Source organism: Pseudopodoces humilis, chromosome 2 (assembly GCF_049639895.1).
Source record: "Pseudopodoces humilis isolate 2021_Gansu_Grassland_sample_001 chromosome 2, ASM4963989v1, whole genome shotgun sequence".
NCBI classification, from domain to species: domain Eukaryota; kingdom Metazoa; phylum Chordata; class Aves; order Passeriformes; family Paridae; genus Pseudopodoces; species Pseudopodoces humilis.
This window is the reverse complement of record NC_142201.1, coordinates 89,546,509-89,560,801: the sequence shown is the minus strand read 5'-3', so window position 1 is coordinate 89,560,801 and position 14,293 is coordinate 89,546,509.

Here is a 14,293-nt window from a genome sequence, read left to right as displayed (position 1 = left end):
GAAACAAGATAAAAGAATGCAAGAATCAGCAACTCTGGGCCTATTTTGTTTGTTAAAAAAACCCCAGCACTCAGTGTAAAACTTTCTTAATGCTGATATGAGTAAGTCTTTTGATTATAGAGCTTAGAAGAATTGGACCTTGGTTCCCTTCATGAGGGAAAATGGAATTGGCCATTTCTAATTAGCCACATTTTCACAAATTACAGTTTTGTTTACTCATGCTATGGTTTCACATGCTGTGTTTTTCTGCTTTATTCCCGAGCAGAACAACTCCTAACTAATAATATGTCATTGCTGTGGCTGTGCCCATTGCAGGGCACGGGGAACATACACAGAGGCTTTAGAGAGCGTGAAGCACAGCTATGCAGTAACTTTCTGGACTGGGGACAGGGATGCAAAAGTATTAAAAAAGGGAAGAGAGCTCTGCCTACCAGCCTCCAAATCATTGTCAGGAAGCCCCCATTCTCCAGAATCAGACCAGGCCCTGGATGATCCTTGTACCTCCCAAGGCTGGCCTGGTGACTGTAAGGTGACTTCACAGCAAAGACCAAGTCAGACCATTTGCAAAGGTGCACAGGTGATGTGTGATACCCGACTGAAGGAGCACCAGTGATGTCAAATTTTAAAAAGGTGTTGCCAGACTCAGAAGGAGGACAAAGCCAAAAGTGATGAGCCACACCAGAAGGCACAGATTTAACTGAACTGGTGAAGCAGAGAAAAGTCTGTGTTCTCCTGATACCTGTGAGTAAATGGCAAAAATTGTCTGTTCTTTCACTTACATAGTAGCAGCTGCTATACAATGTCAAGATATCCACTACAGTTTCAGTTTAGGATGGAGGTGACCATCAGCTACCACCTTGCAAAGGAACAGAGTAGAATGGAAGAGGAAAGAAAAAAATCCCAAGGGACAAATAACTTAAATAAATTTAAAGATAAAACTCAACCGGGATATCTTACAGGTCAGGATAGGCACTGTAAACATGACAGAATTTTTTCATCTTTATTTTAAAATTAGCTTGTTACATTGGTCACTGCAGAAAAACTGAACACAAGCTGAACACAAACCACTGCCTTCTCATTCTGAAACAAATTCAGAACGAGAAGCTTCTGAAAGCCTGAAGCAAAGTTGACAATGAAAACAAATTACTACTGGGCTTTGGTACCTCAGCTCTTAGGAACTTGTTAACTCTTTCACTGATGATGCTTAGTGAAGAAATACCCATTTATCACAGCTACACCTACACTGCTAAAGGCCATCCACCCTAAGAGATGCTTACTGTCTTTTCCAAGCCAAGTCTTGTAGTGGAGCTTGTCTACATGCTTGCCCTGGGCATCCTCTCAACTCCCCAAGGAGCTTCCAGAGCCTAGGGACAAAACCATTTCTTTCTTTTCTTTCCTTCTCTCTCAGTATAATGTGGTTAAAACAAAAGCCCTGTGCTGCAGGCACAGCTGTTTTTAAGTGGGTACACACCATAAAAGTTAGTGGAGGCATTTAATTCTCCAGTTCTAGCTCTGTTTGCCTAGATAGTGACTCACCTCGTGTGTTTCAGATGAGCTCCTTTTGAGGAGAGGAGGTGTGGTACAGGTCCCACAGCCGTGCAGAAGATGAGACTCTGTTATGTTTGCAAGACAGGTCTTAATTACAAAGTGAAAATTGTTATTTCATGTTAAACTGGTGGGAGAAGATATATGAAAGCAGAGGAAATATTCAGTAACTGCTGAAAAGGACACCCAGACACAAGGAGATATCTCATTAATTACTTGCTTTAGTCCCCTTTGGGCTCAGAACACAGCAACAATAGAATTACTTTTGTTAGCAGCTGTGGGTTCTGTTTTGACTAAGATATGTGTTTTCTATTTATACATTAACGGTTTTTGACATGTTTCTTTTTGGTGTGGGAATTAATTACCTACAATTTATCTAGAGACTGTACTTAATCCACATGTCAATCATTCATGTTTCGTAGTGTTTCACAGACAGCAGCAGAAATAAGGACTACTGAGAATGGAGCCATCCTGCCAGCAAATGTGGAGTCATTCAGGGCTACAGCTGTTAGTTATCAGCCTAAGTAGGTATGTGATATTCAACAACAGAATTTCACACCAAAAAGAAAGCACAATGAAGCAGTAGCTGTCACTGACTGAATTCCAGAGAAAATCCTCCTAGAGACCAGCTTTGTCATTCCATTTCACTTGTCCAGTATTTTCTATTGCAAGTCTCAAAGAAATCTCAGAGAAAAATCATAGGAGCTAATGAGGGACTAAGTCACTAAGATGTTGTAAAGTAAACTGGTTTCTTTCCCACTGATAAAGCATAGCTACTTCAGATTGGCAAGAGGCCCTAAGTTGTGATATCACCTCCTAACCCTAGTAAAAATGTATGACCAGAGCTGTCAAGTGCTGCCTTATGAGAGCAGGAAAGCATTGAAGTTTGAACTGAGCTTTGAGTTTCCTGGAATTTGAAAGATATTGTGGTCCAAGTGACGTTTTTCAGAACTGCTCCTTGTTAAATGGAGTTTGTTACTCTCCTGAAAACAGCTTAGCCCTAAGAATCATCTCCATCTGTAGCTGTTTGCCAAGGAGGGAGGGGCAGGAGGAGCATCAGTAATTGCAGCTGCTCTGGAGCTAGGGCCCAGAATGCAGGTCTGCCTGCGTTATCCTCTTGCTCCTTCCCACCTCATTCCCAAAAATAATGGAACACGAGACAGAGTAATTTGGTCAGCTTTCCATCGTGCTTTGTCAGTGCTACCCATGATCTTGGCAGTTTATATTTATCCAGGGAGAGAGGAGGCGAAACAAAAAAAAACAAAGGAAAGATGGAGGAGTGGATGAGAAACTAACAATTTCTGAGACTGTAAAACCCGGCAGGCTTTGGTTTTATGGCCTCATGGTGGATGGCTGCACAATGAAGAGCTGGCTTCTGTTGATAGCAACACTATCAGCAATTTCCCATCCAGCTGGGAAAGGTTTTTTGTTAATACACATAATGATTTTAATAGCATGCGTGTAGGTGGTGAAGAATCGGATTTTTAAAAAAACTTTATAATCAAGGTGAGAGGAGGCAAGCACAGTACATGAGAGAGAAACATGCAGTGTCAAAATACTCTTATCTATTATCCCCCAGGTCACACGGACAGATCTGTCCCACCTCCCACCTACTGACTGGTCTTAAAGTCAAGAAATGTACCCTACTCAGAGCACTTGGATTTTTTGATGTATTTATTGAAAAACTGAGCTAAAGGTGGTCACAAAATACCACTGAGTATATCTGTTCATCTCAGAGGTTAAAAATGATTCCTCACACTTTGTATCCACAAAAGTGTCTACATGTAGACCTCAATGTAAAGTCTGCCTATGGAAAGGAATTGGAACAGTGTTTGTTTAGTACAAGATGAAGAAGAATGTGCTAAAAAACAAAACCAACCAAGACAAGGCATTTAGTAGTTTTACTGTTAATACATGTAAATGTAATAGAAAACTTGAGCTTTGCACTGTGGTGACTCAGGTTTAAAGCACAGCCTGCTTCATTTTCACAGGGACATTTTCTCTCCACCCTAATGACAGGGAGACCAGCTCCAGTGATGCTTTTTCTTGTGCCTTGCCCAGTGCTACAGAAAGGGGGTACCTTCCCAGCCCCGGCCACATGCTCCCACAACTCTTCTTTAAGAGCGTGAGCTTTAAGATTTAGAGGTTCTGCAGCAGCAGGGTGAGCTGAGTAAACAACCTGATCTGGCAGAAAACTGGTATTGCCAAAAAGCAAATAGTTTCAACATGCTGATCTGACTTACACATGTGACCTCACAAGTTTTGGTACAAGGGATGGAGCACAAGGCAAGGGAGAGATGGCTGGTGTAAGGGCAGAGGAAGTCAGGCCAAGACTGACCTGTTCTCACCAATATGGAGCCCAACTGAATGGTGGCCCATGACAACTTTGAGGCACTCAGAACGGTAGTCTGGTTGTTTGAGGTTCTTTTCCTCTATAAATAAAAGGGAAGATTGATTGAAAACCTGAGTAGTTGGCCTGGTGCCACTCCCATAAATAATATCAAACCAGCTCTGTACTAAGCTTGCTGCCCCACAGAGATGGACACAGATGTGCTAAGGACTCCTCTGTACTCACCATTGGGAAGGACATAGAGCCTTATCCTCCTGACAATCCACTGTACACCTCCAAATACAGTTCAGCATGTGCTGTCTCCAAAGATGGCACAATATCCTGGTTTCTGTGCTTCTGATCAGCCACATTTGGTTAGGATGCTGTAAACTTTCCAACCCTTCAAAGTGGCTTTTATGTCTGAAATATTTTGTGGTGGTTCCATATGCTTGGCCCTGAAACCCTTTTTCCCTCTGCACATTCCCTGAGGGTATTTCATCCACACAGATTCAACAAGCATCCTGACAAACACAGTACTGACTGGTGTCACTCTCCTGTCCAAACTAACATCTCAGCTTTCACCTAACATAATTTTAGGGCTAAATAGCTGTCAGCTTCTATTCAGTATGACCAAAACAGAAAGCTGATTTTGATTTTTCCCATTCTCCCCAACCTTACGTTTTTCCTTCTTCTCTGTTAGTCCCTCTTCTCCCTAAGCATGTTTAAAACCTATACCCTCGTCCTAATATCAGTATGTAGTCTGAATCAGCTTTTTCCCAAGTCTCTCAACCCATCTTTTTTTAAGCCTTGCTGCCTTGCATTGCATATTCTAAAATCCACCCTGTCCTGTTCATTGACTCAACTACATCTGTCAAATGCAATCAGTTTGTCAGCTCCTGTTTCTACTACACCAGTGAGAACAGAGATTTTATTACATTATTACCAAAGTAGTATCTTTTTACTTACAAGCCAGAGCAAGTTGTGTGGCAGAAGAAGAAAAGGTGGCCGAAAGAAGACCTTTCCAAAAACATTTGTGATGCAGCCAGAAAAAAAAGCGCACAAGAGCTTCTTGCTTCATGAATTCTGTATCTGTGAGGTTGCACCAGGCAAAAATGGAGATTCAGTACGTTTTTAGTCTTGAAATTGTCAAAGCTTACTTAAAATTAATGCAATATTTTCATCTCAGTATGATAGCAAGAAGTTAAAAATACAGTGTCTTGTATTCAGAGGTGATTTTAATGTAGTACCAGAAAGATTGTTTTAGAGGCCTTACCTACCTCCAGGTGTAATTGTGTAATTGTTCCTAGAAGTTGGAAAAACTTCAAAATCAAGTTGAGTCAGCTTAATTTGGCTACCTTTCCCAAGGTAAAAGAGCATCTAACTAAAATATAATGACCCCTTTCTTCCAGGAATGATTTTGTGAGGTAGGGTTCTCCCAGAGCTCAATGAAGAGCCTTTGGGGATTTCCTTGCTGGATGAGTCTAGTGTGGAGGCTGTGTGAGCAAATGCCTTAGAGGAAGTGAGAACAGAATAGCTGCTTAAGAAGATTAATGAGTGGATTCCTTAAGCTACTTATGGGAAAGGTGATCTCTTATGTGTGAGCCAAAGACAATTAATTAAAATGGGTCAATTAGCCTGTCAAATACAACAGGTATCCAGAGTTCAAGCTTTTATGTTTTCACACCAGAAGCAAAATCAAGGGAGTGGGAAGATCTTCTGAAGCTCTACAGGGCAGCAGATGAATATGAGTTGGTGAAGAGAGAAAATACTTCCTGCAGCTTCCAGGAACTCCACACATGTGAGCAAGTAAATGTTGATGTGTTAAGTCCTGTCATTGGTGTACAGAATAGTGTTTGCCTGCATCTGCAGCGTCCTTCGATGTAACAGAGCCAGAACAAACTACAGAGACAGAAAAGTGTGCAATTTAACACTTGTGGTGTTTTGACCCTGGCTGGATGCCAGTGCCCATGAAAGCTGCTCTATCACTCCCCTCTTCAACTGGAGAGAGCAGGGGAGAGCAAATATAATGAAAGCTCGTGAGTTAAGATAAGGATGGGGAGAGATCACTCACTGATTACTGTCATGGGCAAAAGAGGCTCGATTTGGAGAAATTAACTGAATTTATTACCAATCAAGTCAGAGCAGGATAATGAGAAGTAAAACAAATCTTAAAAACACTTTCTTCCCACCCCTTCCTCCTTCCCAGGTTTAACTTTATTCCCAAATCTCTACCTCCTCCCCACCTAGCAGCACAGGGAGAAGGGAATGGAGGTTATGATCATGTGTTGTTTTTGCTGCTGCTTTCTCCTCAGGGAGAGGAGTCCTTCCCTTTTTCCAGTGCTGGGTCCCTCCCGCAGGAGACAGTTCTCCATAAATTTCTCCAGTATGACTCCTTCCCATGGGTTACAGTTCTTCACAAACTACTCCAGTGTGAGTCCCCTGCAGGGTCACAAGTCCCACCAGCAAACCTTCTCCAGTATGGGTTCCTCTCCCCACAGGGCCACAGGTCCTGCCAGAACTCTGCCCCAGTGTGGGTTTCCCATGGGCTCACAGCCTCCTTCAGGCAGTCAGCTGCCTCCATGGCCTGCAGGTGGATTTCTGCTACACTGTGGACCTCCATGGACTGCAGGGGGACAGCACATCTCACCAGGGTCTTTACCACAAGCTACAGGGCAATCTGTGCTCTGGCATGTAGAGCACCTCCTGCCCTTCCCTCTTCACTGACCTTGGTGTCTGCTGAATTGTTCCTCTCACATATTCTCATTCTCATCTCTTCTCTGGCCACAATTACTTCTGCCCAATCATTTTTCTCCCTTTTAAAATAAGTTATCACAGAGGCCTGGAGGGCTCAGCCTTGGTCAATGGCAAATCCATCTTGAAGCCAAGTGACTTTGGCTCTGTCAGACATGGGGGAAGTTTCTGGCAGCTTCTCAAAGAAGCTGCTCCTGTAGTCCCCACACTGTTACCAAAATCTTGTCACACAACCCTAATGCAACACTGAAACAAAACCATTTCTTATGCGGAGAAGTCAAATCCCAGCTATGAGAGCAGAGAGGATGTGAGGAACTATACCCTTTTTTAGTTCCTTTGTAAAGAGCTAAAGCCTTTTTTTCTTCTAAATAAGCACAGTGGCATCAGTAGCATCAAAATAGAAAAACCTTAAAACACTGAAGATGCAGAACCAATTAGATCTTAGTACACATCTTTGGAAAGAAAAACCCACCTTGACAGAATGAGTTTTGGTGAGCCTAAACTAAAATGCAGTGATCAAAATACTAAGTCAGTGATATATTTTAAAGAATAGTCTGATGAGAAGTAGAAACATTCTTTGTTCCATCAGTCACTCGAAACACATTTCCTTCCAAATGTGTCTAGAATCTGTCCAAGCATCAGTGTATGTAAATTCAGAGATGAAAGCAATAATTCATAGTGGTAGGAAAGCATAAGGCATTTCTAGTATGAATGCCAATCATCCTCCATAGGTTATGTTGTCGAGTGACGAATAGGATGCGAACGTGCACCTGATCAAAACTGAGCATTTCAGAAGGCACACAATCCATAAAATGTCTGGGGATCTTAATATTCAAAATGAGTGAGAACTTTGGTTTTACAACTTGTCTGTGAGCACATGGTAGATGCAAAGCAAGGGCTGAGATGTTCTGTTCATGTTAACCAGGAATGGAAAGCTTTGACATGCCTCCTCCTGCTTTTTCAAAAAATGCTGGGTTTGTAATGAAAAAGAGTCTGTGCTGTCTGGAGGACAAGAGCCTTTGATGAATCACCCAAATTCCTTCAGCCCAGGCACTACTAAGCAAACTTAAATAGCAAATAAATTACTGTTTGTATCTGTTATACCTATTCACCTTCAAACCTGCCAACAGGTGAAACGAATGACTAAAATATGTGACAAATGAATCAGAGGTACAATACTTCATTTTGGCTGCATATTATTTAATAACTGCCAGATTCCTGGTGTTATCCTTTAGACCAGGATTTATAGTCTTATTTATTTTACAGAGATGAGAAAATAATTCTCAAAAATACAGAAAACTGAATTCTATTAGGAAGAAGCTATCAAAATGCTCCATATGATTTATCACTTTGAACACTTCCCTAATGCTGGAGCCAAAGATTAAAAGTGATTTTCCTTGTGGATAGAGATGAACATGATGTGACGTACATGAGTGGGCTACGCAATTATTTGCTAGTCACTTAGTAGAACAATAGACAGAATGATTTTTTAATTCTTTGCCCGAATTTGGGTAATAAAGCATGGCTTGATGACACAGATGGGATAAGCAAGCACATCAGTCTGGTGTACTCCACCTACAGGTGGTGGGTCTGCCTGAGAGAGACTTGAGACTTGCAATGGGAGACGATGGTCTCTACCAAATATTTTAGAAAACTCCTCCTGCAGTTTCTTGGGAAACTGCTTTAATTCAATAGTCATCACACAGAACTTGAGATGTAGGAAAGCTGTGCCTAATTCTCCACCGACAAGTGCATCAAACATCTACAAAGGACTGAAGTGGAAGTCAGTGACAGCTATTTTGGGCTAGGTTTAGTTAGTGGTAAGACTGAAGTATGTCAGGTTTAGAAGATGATTCTAGTAGAAATAAAATGCTAGCAACATTTGGAAAAAATAATTATGATATTTTCAAAGCAGACATTTCCTTTTTCCTTTCCGAATTTACATTTGGATATTTACTTCAATATATTTGAAATATATTAACATTATTTTGAGCTTCTGAACTGGAAAACAAATTATTCCTGTCATTTCAAATACTGATTATACACTGAGGAATTAAGCTCAGATCTGTCCTGAGGTGGATCCTCATTTCCTCCAGGTCTGAAGAAATGGCCATTAATAAGATTGCAGAGGGATAGATTTTGTGTTCAGCATTGTGTTGCAGATCAGCACTGCACTAACTTCTTAGCTGGAAAAGCACTCTGCAAATACCCACTACCTGAAGGACAGCAAGGATGCCAAGCCCTGAGACAACTCAATCCAATCCAATCCAGGCCACCAAATTCCTATTTGATATATCACAGTGGCATAAAGAAAATCCCTGACTGTGAGACAGAACAAGGGCTGTGGAATAATACAGATGTCATTTCTGGCATGAAGAAACATTTTTTAAACTTTTAGGACTGATTGGGTTTTCACTGCTAACATTTCTGCCAGACTTCCTTTCAACAAAGTGTCGAGACTAGGATGGAATATTTCATAGAATACTTGCTGAGGAGACAGAATGGTTGGATCTGCCTTCACTTTGCTCTTAAATTAAGATTAAAGGGGGGAAAAGGAAGACATAAGAGCCATTTCAGTGATTAGATTCACCCATGGAATAGCTCAACATGACATTAATTCTTAGACAGTTGATTAGGTGGTTTGCAGTCCTGTGCTGAAGGACCTGGCTGTGGTCAGGACGTGGTCCAGGTTTGGGGGATGGTTTGGGAGATGTGGGAGATTCTATAGAGTAGAAGCAAGGGTTTTCTTCATAAACTTCAAAAGAGGGTTGAAAGTCAGACTGCAGGTAGCATTTGTTCCCTGGAGTCTTGTGGTTAAGCTGTTTATTAGTGAAGAATTGTTTAGTCAAAAAGAAACAAGGGTATTGGTCTTGCAGGTCAACAGCAATTTGCAGAATATATCAATTGTTAAAAATGAAAGGTGCAGACATAAAACTGAGTACTCTTAATAAGAAAAGGATTGAACTACTGGAATGTGGGCTCCATTTTACCTTTGCTTATCTTCTCTCTCTCTCTACTTTGATCTTTCCAACTATTTATTAATCCAAATATCTACACTGTTAAGGGCCGTCCATATGAAATGCAGTCACCTGCTCTTGGACCAAGACTTTTCTATGAAGGTTTTTCACAAATAGGCCAGAAATGTAGTATCTGATGTTCTGTGAACTGATGCATTATATTTTTGTTTCCTATGATTCATCAAACCAGTTTGAGTGAATGGACATTTTTACCCTATAATTTAAACTGAAGGATACTGAAGGACAGCTGAAATTTTCCCCAACTAATAAGAAGTCTCTTTTCTGTGAACATTAGAAGAAACCTGCCCAAAAATGCAAACTGTGCTGATGGCTTTTCTATAGAGCAAGTGCAGACTCATTAAATGTTTTGGTTTTTTGTCAAACTCCTTATACTTTTAAATTAATTCAAAGATTATGTTTCAAACTTACAAGACTATGTGGGTTTGAAACAACCAAGACAAGTAGCCCAGTCCTAACTGAGACCTTTGTTAGGGGAGAATCTAGTAAAGTGAGCTAACAATTTGCAGTACATTGGCTGTCACTTCAAATGTCAGTGATAATTTGCAAAACACTCAGAGTAATAATGGAGAAAGGCATAAAACGTCAAATTTGTAGCAAAGCTGACAACAAAAAGAATATTCACTGTGAATTACAGTCTTCCTGACTTGCTAAAGCTCTTACTGATTTTGCTTTAATAAAGGATATTCTCCTCTCAAGGGATTTAAATACAGTAGATTATCTAACATGCTTAACTGATGCTTGAAGTTCCCTATCTGAAAGCTTATCCTTGATGACTGTGAAATCTGTGATCTCTTGCAAACATGTTTGGGAGGGTGACTGGTCAGTTTGGTGGATCTGTTACCTGGAAAGGAATATATTTGGTCAAGGACCCCAATATTCCCTTGTATTGAAAAGCTAGTGGCAATTCCATTTTCATATATCTTTTTTTGAAAAGCTGTTCTGCAAACTATTAACAACTGACTTTGAAAAGGTATCAGCTCCTGCTGTTTTGCAGCTCCCAGAGAAGATGAAAATGTCCAGAATGGAAAACATCCACATAAAAAAAAAAAAAAAATCAGAAATGTTTATATTGATCAAAAGTCAGACATATGCTTGGTGGAAATTAAAACTTCAGAGTATGAAAATAACAACTCTGCTTTCTGAAAACCTGTGCCAGTTACTAAAAATATTTTAATGAACCATTACATCTTCAGACACATCAGATGTGCACAGGCTGGATTGCAAGCCCGGGTCATTAGGAGTTCAAATAGCCTGGCTCACAGCAGGACCTGGGAAAGCCAGACAGTTTTATCTAATCCTTATTGAAGGGGGAAGAGGGGGAATAGGAAGCTAAACTATATGACAGACAGGGATCTATAAAATGAAGTGTTAGGCAAAGGGATTAAGAGGAAGAACTAGAAAACTGTGCATGGAATACAATGCAAGTTGGATGCAGAGAGAATACCAAAAAGTCAGTCTGAGAACTACAATAAAGGTGGATAAGAAATCCCTGGCAACTCGGTACATGGCATATATTAACTACCCTAGAATTTATCAAGCCTCTTAGACCAGTTGTGTCTCCCAGGCAGGGCCCCACATTGTCGACTAGAATCCAAGTTATCTCAATTTGACGTCCCAGAGATTTGCACACTTGCTACAGTAAAAAAGCAAGTTAGTTCTGTGCAATCACCGAGGCTTCAGCTCCTCTGTGGCTTCTGTAACACCTTGGACCCCACAACCTGTTAGAAAATGAGCCCTGCTTCAGAGCAACCATATCTAGGTTGAGTCCCAGAGCTTTGGAAGAACCCTCTGCAAAAACCCCCATTGCTCTGTCGCAACAAGGCAGTCTCTTTTCCCCAGCTGCTCTTCAGGTGGCTTGGGACAGCTCTTCACTGAGATGTGCAGCCCTTCCTGAGCAGGGCATGTATTTGGAATACAGCTCAATAGGCCACCATCACAATGAATTTTTAGCATGTAACTGAGCCAAACCACATTTAACAAAAGTGAGGCTGTTCTCATCTTTCTGTCCAGGTCTGTGGCTCTGCTTTTCTTTGCATTGGCTCTAGGGCTTGTCTGACTCTGTGCAGTGCTAATCCAGCTCATTAACCCAAAATAAAACTATTGACTTTCCTAGCAAATTAATGCATTGTTGAAGGGACAGAAAACCCCCAGGAGCTCAAATGGATGCAGGACCTTCCTTTTCAACAGCAACAAGAACAGATTACCTCAAGCTGAGGTGATTTACCCATCGAGGACTCTATCCATGGGCTAATTTACACCTCTACTTTGCCTACTGCACAAAATGGAGTTCTTATCACAAAATTACATTCTCAGTTTTGTACAGACACATTGCACAGCTTCTTCATTAAGAAATCAGGTCTCAGAGCATGCATAAAATATCTCATTTTTATGGTAAATATTTCCATCCTGTACTTGTGAAGAGAAAGAAAAATGATAATGTATTAATATTACATGAGGATGATGAATTATCTTTCTATCCATTGACACCTCTGTAGGATGAGAATGGCACTGCTGTTTTTCAATCAGCAGTCTCTATGGCACCTGAGTATCCAAAGATCCTTAAAGAGTAGGAGACTTCCAACCTTCTTATGTTAATTTTTAACAGCTCTCTTTACAGCTAATATTCAAAGAGCAAAAGGAAAGCTCATGTTATTCCAAGAACCAAGCAGAATGACCAAGGTAATAACAGACCTGGCATCCTTGGTAATCCTAGACAAAACAGTGATGTTATGTGAATCAAAGCAGCCATGCTATGTGTGATTCAATCAATAAGGAATTAAAGGTAGGAATGCAATGAAAGCAAGTCCACATGGCTTTATGGAAACAAGACTTGACAAGCAGGCCTGACTTCAATTTTTGATGAGATTACAGGTTTGTTTGATCAAGGTAACCACATGGATGTGATAGACTTGGACCTTCCTAATGAATCTGATTTAGTACTGCTTGACATTTTGATTAAAACATTAGCATTATATAGCCTTAATAAAACACATTAAATAGATTAAGATCTGGCTAATTGATAGAGTTCAGCAAGCTGTTCTAACCAGATATTCAGCACAAACTGGGGATATTTTTAGCAGAGCTCTGCAGGCAGGAACACTATGCTTGCTGCCATTTGATGTTCTGGAATTACACAGAAACATGGGTAATATTGGCAAATGTCCCACAGCGTAAGGAGGAATAGGTAGCTGTGCAAAGTCACTGTTTTGCCTGCATTGGCATAAATGTGTTTCTGGTATTTGATTACACCTTTTTCCTTCGTTTCTCTCCAGGCACAGAAGTTCTTTGTCAGGGTGTGGTCTAGTCTACTGCTGGTATGCTGGGCATATGGTGATTTCTCTCAAGAGTCATTGCTTTTAACTGCCAATACATGGATTACCAAAGGAACTCACATGAATCACTTAAAAAGTGTCAACTGTGAAACCATCACTTATTGCACACTTCTATGTGTATTTTTTTTTAAACTACCAAAAATATAACCTGAGATTAAAATACATTTGCAGCTTTGAAAAGTCAGGAAATTCTAGTTCACAGGCTGAATCAGGATTTTCCATAAAAAAAATAAAACAAGAAAGCCAGAGAACTGGCCAGAACATTAATGATCAATTATACACAAGACATATACATATAAGCTTTAATATTATCACTTTCTGGTCAAATTATCTAAGCACATCTTTCCTGATTATTCATTTCTTGGTCAGTTCTTGAATCAGATTGAGAGAACACTAAATTAATATTACTCTTCTTTGCCAGGTTTGATTCTGACCAATCTTTTTATATTACTGCACATAATCATAAGCTTCCTTAAGCAAAAATCAGAATGAAAGTTCATATGAATTTTGATGGTGTGGACTGTTAAAGATCCTCTTTCTCAGCAAAATCTTTGTAGCAAACTGTTATCCTTTTAACATTTGGTTTTTGTTTGACCTTGCAGAACAAGATGTCTACTAAATGTAAAAGATACTATTCAGAAAAAAACACTGAAGAGAATACCCTCTCATTACTATCTAAAATACATAAGATTCAGATATATATTTCCCACAATGCACTGGCATGTCTTATTAACTTTGTTTATGTATCAATTTAACATCTAAAATCTTTCCATATTTTCCTAATTTTATCAACTTTTATTGAAACTTGTGGTGGCAATCTCACAAGTGTCCTAAGAAACACCAGTACCATCTAAACCAGTACAAGTCAGCAGCAGAATGCCTCATGTCTACTGCTTGTTTCTCCACTGGGGAAAAAAAAAAAAAAAAAAAAAAAAAAAAAAGCAGGAGTAGTTTTTTTTTCTGTGTAAAAACCAATTGTTCCCTTTGTTTTGTTGTTTTACAAAACTTCTCAGCAATGTGCTTCAATGGGGTTTCTTTCTGTGCATGTCAAAACTCTTACTGGATTTGCCTATGTCCTACACTGTCCTGTCTCCCTCTGCACCAAACCACAACCCCCATTTCATTCATTCTCCCTCTGCTTCTGGATTTGTGTCCAGCTTAGAGAAAGACTTTCAAAAGGGGCATATATGCCCTTACATGCACCAGTAGTGAGACCAAGTTTTTTTCTCAGTGTTTATAAACAGGACTGATTAGATTTTATTGGTGTGTTTTTTGTGGTTTTTTTTCCCTAGAAGTCA